This window comes from Arvicanthis niloticus (assembly GCF_011762505.2).
Source record: "Arvicanthis niloticus isolate mArvNil1 chromosome Y unlocalized genomic scaffold, mArvNil1.pat.X SUPER_Y_unloc_2, whole genome shotgun sequence".
Lineage (NCBI taxonomy): Eukaryota > Metazoa > Chordata > Mammalia > Rodentia > Muridae > Arvicanthis > Arvicanthis niloticus.
Window position 1 is genome coordinate 5,404,247 of NW_023044979.1, and position 11,812 is coordinate 5,416,058.

An 11,812-nucleotide genomic window follows, 5' to 3' on the forward strand; every position below is an offset into this window, starting at 1 on the left:
GAATCTGAAGCAACAGATAATATTGATGACAGGAGCAGAAGCCATCTGGAGAAATAAAATATAATCTATATATTAGGCTGAATTTCAAAATTAAATATGTGGACGAATAGCAGCACAAAAGCATGTGCTTATTGAACAAAAACATGTCAGGTGGCTTACGTGGTTTTTATTTCTTCAATCAGGACAGAAAGAGGTTCACAGAAAAATTTGGTCTAGAAAACCAAAAACAGAATGAATAAAGTTAAAAATATAAAACCACCAGGTTTACAAAATAGCATAGCAATGAATAGCAAATGTGTGCACAGTATCTTATGTGATTGAGGGACAGAGTCCAAATGGGGAATGTATGGGAGCAGGAGAAGAAAGCTGAAGGATCAGGTTCAACCACAACACTGGAGACACCCAGAACAAAATTAAGCCTGTCTAAAATAAATGAGGAAGTAAAGCTGGAGCAGAGACTAAAGGAGTGGACAATGAAAACTCAAACAATTGGAGACACACATGTACAAGCTCCAATCCATGACATTATTAAGGATACTCTGTGATGCTCCCATATAGGAGGCTTGCATAATTATCCTTTGAGATGCTCCACCCAGCAGCTGACTGAAGCAGAAGCAGAGATCCACAGTCAAACATTGCATGCACCTTGGTAACTCTGATGGAAGAGTTGCGGAAAGGATTGAGAATCCTGAAGAGGATAGAAACTCCACAGGAAGACCAACAGACTCAACTAACCTAGATCCTTGGGGACATTTAGAGACTGAGCCACAAACAATAACACACACAGGCTGGACAAAAGACCCTGGCCCATAAGTAGCAGATGTGCAGCTCAGTCTTCATGATGGTCTTACAACTACTGTAGTAGGAGCTGTCCCTAAAGCTGCTGTCTATCATTGGAATCTATTCCCTTAACTGGGCTGCTACTTCTGGCCTCAGTGAAGAGGATGCACCTACCCCAATAGAGACTTGATGCACAATCATGGATACCCAGTGCCCACAACCTCTCAAAGGACAAACAGAAGATACAGGAGGAATTCTGTGATGGCATGTGATCAAGAGTAGGAACTCCACTAAGTTCATAGCCATTTTTTATAACAACTTGAAAATGGAAAGAATCCAGATGCCCCTCAACCAAAATATGAATATAGAAAATGTGGTCCATTTATAAAAGAAACATTATTCAGCTATTAAATACAAGGACATCATGAATTTTGCAGGCAAATGGATACAGCTAAATACTATCATCTCAGTGAGGTAACCTAGATCTACAAGCACATGCATTTATGTGCTCACTTACAAGTGAATAATAATCATAAAATACAGGAAACACATGTTACACTTCATAGACACAAAAAACTAAACAAGAAGGAAGGCCCAAATGAGCATGGTTGAATCTCACTCAGAATGGGGAATAAAGCAATCATAGGAGGCAGATGGAAGAGAGAGAACTGGATGGGACAGCAGATAAGAAAGGGGAAAGGAGGAGAACCAGGAACATTTGTGGTGAGAGACAAGAGAGGGCCAGAGGGGGAAATGAATCAAAATCTGCAGCTGGCTGGGTTGAGGGGTACATTTAGGATGTGCGATAGACCACAAATTGGAGGGCAGCAAGGAGTCTATTTTGGGGCTAGTAACTAAATCCATTAGGATGGAGTCTGTCTCATTTCCTCAGCGAGAGAATAACAAAGTGCCACACACAAAATAGACAGCCACAAGGGGGCAGTAAAAGCTACCCAGCAGATTTCTCCACTTGTACAGATGAGAAAATGAAGATAGCAATGTAGCTGTCAGCCATGTAGCAGGGTTCTAAGTCTGCTCTAACCTTCCCAGAAATTAAGACCATGGACACACCATCCCCTACACCAGGCTCTGAACCATCTTCCAAGCACTTCTTGGCTTCAACTCTCCAGTGCATCCACTATACTGTGGTTTCTCATTCACTTTACTCTACTCCCTTCACAAATACTCAAGAAAAATCTAAAACCTAAGGCACACAGACACAAATCTGACAGATAAGCCACTTACACAAAGAACAATGACACATCTTAACAGGTAGCCTTTCAACCTGGCAGTTGGGATTCCTGAGGGTTTCAGAGTTCCAGTCTATGCACCAAGATGTTGTGCCCAAGTCACTGGTACCCCAGGGAGCACCAAGAACCTATTGCAATGCAAATACACAAAGGTCTGTACTATGAGCTTAGTAACAATAATTTGCACCAGTCAATCTCACATCAGGTCCAAACTGAGAGACCGAGTCTAGGGGTGCTGAGTATTTATTGCAGCTACAGCAAGACTGGGGCATTAAAATACAAGTCAGCAACTTAATTTTTTAGAAATGGTATGTGTGGCATAATTTGCAAGAACCAAACCAGGAGACAAAACCTTCTGACAACTATGATGGGTAGGCTAACATTTTTTCCTCCTTAAGTTTTATTAGTTATCTATATGTAGCTAAACCCTGCTGTTGTACCTTGACTGGCTGTTGATAAGAGAGTTTTGTCACAGAACGTCTGCTCAAGTGGACTTAACGTCTGCTCAAGTGGACTTTGTGCAATCTCAAAAACAGAGTTGGTTGAACTTCATAAACTCATCTTTTTGACTAAGCCCCTTAATATCAAAAGATACTACTGTTTACCTGCAAGCCATGCCTGACAGTAGAACAGGTACTTTATCCAAAGCCTACCTCACTATCTGTTACTACAAATTCTAATATGAGTTGCCTTTACAAATAGAACAGAATACCAGTGGCCCTCACCATTGGAAAAGAATATTAGTGGAAATTACCTACTCTCCCCCCCCCCGTGCCTTCCTTCTAAAAATACTGCAGACCATGCCCACTTGCCCTTCCTTTCACGCCTCATCTGTGTATCATGGCCCCAACTTGGGCAGATAGTTCCTGTTCACCCACATGCCATGCCAAAAAGGACACAAGGTTAGCTTTCCATAGATCTACCACAATATTTGTTATCCAAAATGCAATTTTCACAGTTGTCTCTAGTACTGTATTAAACACCAGAAGCAGGTTAACCTCGCTAATGACAAAGTTTCCTTACAGATTCCTAAGATCATCTCTTCCTGCCCACCTCTGCTCCCAGCTTTCAACATTAGCAAGCATTCCCTCTGGAACATAACAAACAAACAGGTCAGTAAAACAGTCAACACTCAGCCAAGGCTCTATGCAAATCCATACAGTAAACAATAACCCAGAAACAAAACTCCCACCCAAACAAGAGAAATAGAAAAATCAGTACCTAAATCAATAATCACTTCAAACCCAGAGGCCTAGACAACACCATTGGAATATAATAAATAACAACCAGGAATATATGTCAGCAAGAAGTCCAAGCTATCCTATCACAGCAGGTCCTGAGAAATTAAAAAATGCAACACATAGGGTACAAAAGAGGTTGTTTGGGGAAAGCGATAGAGACACAGAAGAGGACTTGCAGACAGGCAGACAGACAGGGAGCAGAGAGCCCTTAGAGTAGAGACATAGAATAGAGAGGGGCATGTGCAGAGAACAGAGACAGGGAACAAACAGAGAGAGCTGTGTAGCTGGTGGTCTGTGTATATAAAGCACACCTGACAACAGCAGCAGTTGATGGAGGCAGTGAATGATTTAAGCAGTTGCTAAGTCCCTGAGAGCAGAGCATTGAAATTACCTGTGCACTGACAACTACAGAGACAAGGTTCACCCAGGGAACAGGAAAGGAAGAGAGGGTCTCAGACATTAAAGATGAATAGGACAAAATGAATACATCAATCAATAATAAAAAAGGTTGAGTCTAGAAGTTTCCTGGCACTAAACAACTAGGACAACTAGAAATTCCAAATGTTTTGGGCAGATTCAGAATCAGCCAAGATAGTGATGTTACTCACAGGTCACCTCCTGATCTAACACATGAGGAGCACCACCAAGGACCTCACAGGTGGTCACATCTGGCTGATTCTTCCCATGCAGCCCCAGAGAGGACCAAACACCCCAGCTCCCACTGCTCAGCCACCTGCCCCTGCCCATTGAGGGCAGTGATCCTGTGCTCACCATGACTTGATTTCAGAGCTTCCCTGAGGTCTCTACACAGCACCAACAGCAGAGCTCAGAGCAGGGCACAGATGACCATTCAAGCCTGAACAGAAACAGCGAACTTGCAGAATGGCACCCGGAAGTACCTGCCTCCTTGTTTGATTGGCAGGTCTGCCTGGGAGCCTTGATTGGCCACTGAGTCTTATCACTCCTCAAGGTTAAAGTGTGCTTCCAGACCAGGGTCAGACCTTTTCCAGAGCTCAGGAGGGGTTTGCACTCCATTAGCTTTTGTTTCTGTCTTCAAAAAGGAATCTCACCCTACCCAGCCCTGGAGGAGAACCCAGCATTCCAGCTCTGGCTGTTCAGCTGCCTGCACCTCCCCTCTGAGAGCAATGATCCTGCACCTACTAGGACCTGACTCCAGACCTTACCTGAGCTTTCCTCACAGCACTTGCCTTCTTCTTCCTGTAATCAAGATGAACAGCTTCCATAGCCCAGTACTCAGTGTGCAGTGGAGGTATCAATCTGACCCACAAGTGGAAGGATACCCTGGTTATTTCTTAGCATTCTGTCTAAACTCTACCCCAGTTACCTGGCAACAGCCAGATGTGCTCCTCCCCATGGTTACCTGGCAACAGGCAGGTAAGCCTGACCCCATGTAAAGGTGGCTGCTTACCTCTTCCTCTCTCTTTTTTCTCCTGATCTTTTGTTCTCTTTCTCTTGCCTTCTTGGGCTCTTTCCTTCCCCCCTCTCTCTCCTCATGCTCAACGCGAGCCTCTACTTCTCTACTCTCTGCCACTGTCTGCTTTTCTCTGCCTCTACTACCCTCTTATTTCCCCTCCCCATGTCCTAAATAAAATATATTCTATACTATACTTATAATGTCTTGTGGCTGGTTCCTCAGGGAGAAGAGATATCTCAGCCTGAGGCAAGGGTCTGCTGAGACATCCCTTTACCCCACACTTCCCCCACACTCATAGAACACATTCAATACATTTAATATCTCTTTAAAGAGAGAAAGCTGTGGGGAGGATACCTGGCTGTCACCAGGTAACAGTGAGGTAGAGTTTTAGACAGAATGTTAACACTATTAACATTGAAGAGGGATTTTAGGAAACAAGAGTCTAGTTTTGTGGCTTCATTCTGGGCTCAGGGAAACTGCAACTCTCTTTCACCAGATGACAGGTATCAATCAACCCTGACGAAAATCCAGAATCATAAGGGAAACACAGTTGAGCACTATTGATAGCCAGCACATCTTTATTAGTGGAAAAGTGGAGAAAAACAACAGTTGTACTAGTACAGATTCTGTAGATAAACATAGGTCAAGTCGTAGAGAGAATGAAACTTTGTATATAGAAAGGTTATTTAATAAAATGTCCCAATAAAGGCTGTTGGACAAGGTAAATTAGAAAAATCAAGGACGGGTAGATTTCATGTTGCAGGATATTACGCCTGATCATCAGTGTATACCAGAATTCTGAAGAATTAAGTACTTACTAATACCAGTTTTAAAAAGAAAATAAACAAATCATTTTTGTTTTGTAAAAACGTAGGGCAAATACAAAAAACAAAAACACCACCCTGTTCAAAGTCCTTTATATATATAGGTTGTCATAAGAATCTGTATCCCAGATTAAAGGTGGATCTGAACATCTCAAAAGAGCAAGATTAATAAAGAGTTTCTCACTTCAAAAGTTATAATTAAGAAATATGCCCCACAGCAAGCAGGGTTTGAGTTAGGGTTAGGGGATTAGAAAGTCATTGTTAGGATTAGGATAAGGGTTTTTAGAATTAGGTTTAGGAGGCTAGGAAATTCAGAGGTGAGGGTTAAGGTTAAGGTGACCACCATTATTCTTTATGGTCCCATTGTGTCAATATTATCCCTATTACACAAAGAAAAAATATCAGGCCTACAAGGTATTCATTTTATATCTTAATGGTTTCTTTTATTCTTATTCTGATAGTGAAGACCCCCATACTCGTGAGACCCTTCCTCAAGTCTCAGGAAATCACTACCAACCAAAGATCACAAGAAACCATACCTGGATGCAATCAGCAGAGGCTTTATTAGGGAAGTTGGCTGGCGGTCAAACCATAAGCTCTCTCTCAATAGCAAGGTTTGGCCCCGAGTGATGGGTTAAGGGGTCTTTTAAAGAGGAAAACCACAATCCAGGGGAGTGGGGAGGCGTACAGGGGTTGCCAAGGATACATAACATAAGAATAGTGAAACATTCCATAGAAATCCACCCTGAATTGTTTTCCATGTCACTGTGTCCCACCCTGTCATTTACCAACTATTTCAGATTAACTATCTTCACTTCTTCTGGCTATAGCCCCACCTAGGTGGCAGCATTTTTATCTATGGTCAGGAAAATGCTTTCCTGCCTTGGGCCTCTCCCACCCACAGGTGGGCCTACTGCCTGAGGCTTGATGAATGTAATTCATCTAGCAAGTGTCCTGGGGGGCTTGAAATCTGTGTTCTGTGACCTGTATTTTTTTGCCCAGGTCTAAGGCAAAGAAATCTACACATATTTCATAAAACGACCTTTATAACTTTTCACTCTACAATAGCATCTCTCTTAGATAGAGAAAGGCTTCTCAAAAGAACCTATAAGTTTTTCCAGCCATTTACCTCCAAATCTAGCATACTAACAAAGGAAGCAAAGACTTTGATATTCACAGAACCCCACAGATAACCAATGATTAAGTTTCTGAGGGTCACAGAGCCTGCTGCCAGCAAAGAACATTTATGTTACCCTATCCTGTGTTTCACCATCAGTTATTTCTGCAGTTAATTTTCCTCTGAGATTAAATGTGCTTCAGTACTCTTCTGCTCTTGACATGTCTGGTTTAATTTCTAACTAACCTAAAAATATACTTACTAAAGATTTCTATGTGAAGTTTTCACATGACAATGAAAATTCTGAAATAGGAATCCGAGACAAGCATTAGACACAAACTCATGGCTTATAAATTTTGACTTTTTATTAATTACATGTAGAATATCCACAGGAGACATGGTTTGTTATTCACATGATGTACTTAATAGCAAATGAATTACAAGTAAATTAAACTTGTTAACTTGATCCTACTTCATTTTTTACCTGATGAAAATAAACTTAAAAATTGATATGAAAGGACAAAAATATATTTAATTCTTATATCTACACAGGTAGAATAAATATAAACTGATAATATGGGTCTGAATCTTTCCTTGGAATAGATAACATATATTAAAGAGTTTACTACTCCTAGACCAGAAGATGTTATTAAATTAGACATTCTCCCCACTCAAACAAGACTAACAAATCTATGTTTTTGAACTATGATATAGATATCTTTTAAATTTTATGCAGGCATAAACATGTTAATAATTTAAAAGATATTTACATCCAATAAAAGCTCTTTAAAAACAGATAAATATACAAAGATAGATAGATCCAGCACAGGGCTTATCTTATCTAAATTAGACCACAACCATTTTTGTACCTTCAGCTCTGTTAAAATAAAATAATCACACCAGGGCTTTTTAAATGTTACCAAACCTCTATCAAAAAACCTCTATCAAAAAAATGACATGGCTGGCCAGTACGTGTACAACTTAGAATGGTAATAACTATTTAGGTAATGTAAATTTGTCTCCAGATATACTGAGCAAAGGATTTTTTTTTTTTTGGTTTTTTGAGACAGGGTTTCTCTGTGTAGTCCTGGCTGTCCTGGAACTCACTCTGTAGACCAGGCTGGCCTCGAACTCAGAAATCCGCCTGCCTCTGCCTCCCAAGTGCTGGGATTAAAGGCGTGCGCCACCACCGCCAGGCTCGAGCAAAGGATTTTTAATGTGACTGATTGAAGGATGTCTACAGTCTCAGTAGAAACACTTTGTCAATTGTTTGCATGTAAAACGTATTATTTCACTGTTATTGTAGAGTGAACAATGATAATTTTGAAATGCAGTGCCACTGAGAACTTAGAAAGAGGGGATATAAATTGCTTATTTTCCATCACTGAATAAATATTCTCACAATAGATTGTGAATTTGTTAAGCCTATTGTATGCTATAGCATTAACATTTATAAAATGTTAGAATGATCTAAAGTTGTAAATGGTTTCAATAAAGAAGTTATATATAGATTACGAAGGTAATTACCCAAATGAGAAGAAAAGAAAACATACAAAGAAATTGGAAATTCTGAAAGAATAAATGAAGTATTTAAGGCACTTAGATGATAAAAGTTTTGGAAAATACTTATGGGATTAAAGTATTAATCATTAATTATTAATCATTAATTACTAATAATTAATTAATTATTAATCATTAATTATTAGATCACAGCCAGTTTGTCATAAATGTTGATCTGAACACAAAGTTTTATTCTATCCTGTGTTTAGACTACATTGAGGAGATTCAAAGTACAGGGATAATTCCCTCAGAGCTTCCAAGGGAAGTCACACTCAGTCCAAGCAATGATATCAAGTAACGTTCACTAAGACATAAAATAGTATGAAGACAAACTTGAAGATACAGAGATACTTCAGAAGATCAAGGAATAACCTAGACAGGAAATTTCAACAGACCTTAACAGAAGGTCAACAGAAGTTGATTTTGCTAAATGTGGAATCTTAAGCCGGCATATGTAAAGGATGATCTCTTTCAGAATGCAGTGTGTCTCTTTAGCAAGTGAAGGGACAAGAGTCCTCAAAAATTATGTTTGATCTTGTGAAATGTTATTTAGAAAATAAGTTCTCACTCTTGATCCTCTTTGTCATATATAGATGTATCTCAATATCCCAGATGAAAGAAAAGTCCATGGAATACTTCAGCATGGCAGGGTCTATATACAGCTGAGGAAAACTGAACAACCTTATTAAATACTGAGGCCAAATCTAAAACCTATATTTAGCAAATATAAAACACCATCTCATTATCAAAGAGAAATTCTCACTAATAGATTGTGTCCTTCATTACACTAACCATGCCTGCTCTCTGATTTAAATAATGGCAGGAGTTTCTACCATCAGATTCACAGATTTATAAAATTATTCAAATGTCCTATCTCACACACTTGAACTTCAACTCTCTTTTTTTATAAAGCAGCAGATACATGTGCTTCATGTGCACAGGGAATCCAGAATGCGACTTGTGTGCTGAGTTTAAGCAGCTCTGAAAAAAAGATATTTATTAGATAAGGACAGCCACCTGTGTTCAGGGACATTATCCAGACAAAGTCAGGCAGAGAAATGGAAGCCCTGCTGATAAAGGGAGCCCTGCACTTTGAGCTGAGTTCCACTGAGAACTCAGTGGCCTGAGAACTGTGTGGCCTGCGACCTTCACACAGGTTTTTCAAAACCTTGATTCCTGAAACCATGGATCTTGGCTGTGAGAGAAACTGTATCAAATACTGAAATCTGATTCAAAATACATACAGCCTAGGACCCTGCCCAGGTCTCCAGGTGGCTGTCCCATAACTGGCTGTGTAAAAGTGTCTTCTAAAGGTCATTGTATTTTACTATCAGTTCAGGACCTTTATGGTAACAAGGACTATGGTATTAATAGTAATTAATACCATTAGAATCCATGATCATTGGCCCACTGTCTCACTTCTCTCCTGTGAAATGAGTTCCTTGGTCAGAAGCAATACTGTGTGGAATGCGATTTTGGTGAATGAGACACTCAGTATGTCCATGTATCATGGATTTGGCAGAAGCAATGTGTGCATAAAAGTCAAAATCATAAGCAGAAAACCTGTCTATTCCAGGAAGAAGAAAGCTTTGTTCTTTGCCCAAGAGAAATGATCCAATGTAGTCAACCTGCCACCAAGTCACTGGCTGGCCAACCCAGGATATAGTTCCATATCTAGGGCTCAGTGTTGGTCTCTGCTGCTGGTAGATCTGGAACTCAGCAGCACATGTGGCCATGTCAGGCTTGGTGAGAGGACGACGCTACTGTTGTGTCCATGAATAAACCCCACTGCATCCACCATGGCCACTATGTTCATGGTCCCATTGGAAAATGACAGATATAGCTGAGGACACAGCTGACTTCCCACAGAATAGATCACACTAACTACTTGGTTACTAAATGTAGGATCAGCTGAACTTACGTTCTGATCAGCATTTACATGGGACATAATTATCTTTACATCCTTTGACCATTGTGAGTGATCTATTTACATACTTCTTCCTTTTATGTCTTTCTTAACAATGTTGTAATCGTTCCATCTCCAAGTCTCTGACAGTTAAGCCATCCCACTGTTTATAGCTGATTCAATTAATAATAACACATTTCCAAACAAATGCATGAGCATGACTACTGCATGAAGCTCTGAACTGTGGTGATTTCCCTTTTCTGGTGTCTCTCAGGATTGTCCCAGAAGCATGTTTTTGTGCTGCAGTTGTTCACTTTTGGATGGGGCCTGCATAACAGGTGGAACCCTTAGTAAAGCAGGGCCTAGTTATTTCTTCCTTAGTCACTTGATGATAGGGCCTATACCAGGAAGTCCTAGGTTCATGAATAATACCACATGCATTGTACAGGAATAGAAACTAGGCTTCTAGGCAACTCAGGTACCTAGCATTAGTTTCCAAGTTGCCCCATCTCCAGCAAAACCCAAGCCTAGCTCCACTCTCTAGGCTAATCCCAAACAAGACTAGAATTTTCAAGTTACAACCTCAACAATACCAAGGTCTCCAGGTTATTCCCCCAACAAACCTGCACCTCAGGTTACAAACCCATGCCTAACAACCACTAATGCAGAAGAGAAGTGAAGTTTATGATGTGACACCCAGCACCAGCCAATTATGTTAAAGTTCACAGCAGCTTTCCAAGTACATGCTTCCATACATACTCCCCACTTGCTGCTTACAACAAATCCTTTCCACATAGACATTTTGGGCTCCACCATCACCAATACAGTCTTGGCTGATGCTGGTGAATTGAGGATGGGGCAAGCTACCTCAAATAGAATAAAGACCCTGCTGTGAGTTGCATCAGATCAGCTCCTGTGTGTGTCTTTTTGGGGATCACTAACATTTCCCTGGCACGACATGTTCAATCTCTATTAAGATGGAATAGCAGACCAAGATATTTCTTTTTGAGGGAAGATAGTTGGATAGAGTTGATGGTAGAGCCTTGCTCCAATATTCAAAATCTATGATTCACAATAAACACCTGCCAAAGGCTCCAAACAACATTCTTTCAGCACTGAGCAGCAGAGAAAGGATTGGGTGCTCAAAGCAATATTCAATTACATACAAAGGCAAGCCTCAGCTACAGGCAACATTCCTATGAACAGCAATAAATAATAAGCAGAAGTTTAAAAAATGGAAAATTTTTTTTTTTAAAAATTTATTTATTTTATGTATGAGTACACTGTTCCTGTCTTCTGACACACCAGAAGAGGGTATTGGATCCCATTACAGATGGTTTTGAGCAACCATGTGGTTGCTGGTAATTGAACTCAGGACCTCTGGAAGAGCAGTCAATGCTCTTAACCACTGACCCATCTCTCCAGCCTGGAAAGAAATTCTTAATGACTTGGGATTGAAGGGGAATGAGAACCAACAAGAGAGTATAGCAGTGTTGCATTTGAAATCAATAATTGACTTTTAAAACAAATATATGTAGAATGAATTTGGTAGCATTCTTTCTGTTTCTATTTTGTGGAATAGTCCAAGGTGTATTGGTTTTAGCTCTTCTTCGAAGGTCTGGTAGCATTCTGCACTAATACTACCTAGCCCTTGCCTTCTCTTGGACAGGAGGTTTATAATGCCTGCTTTGATTTCCTA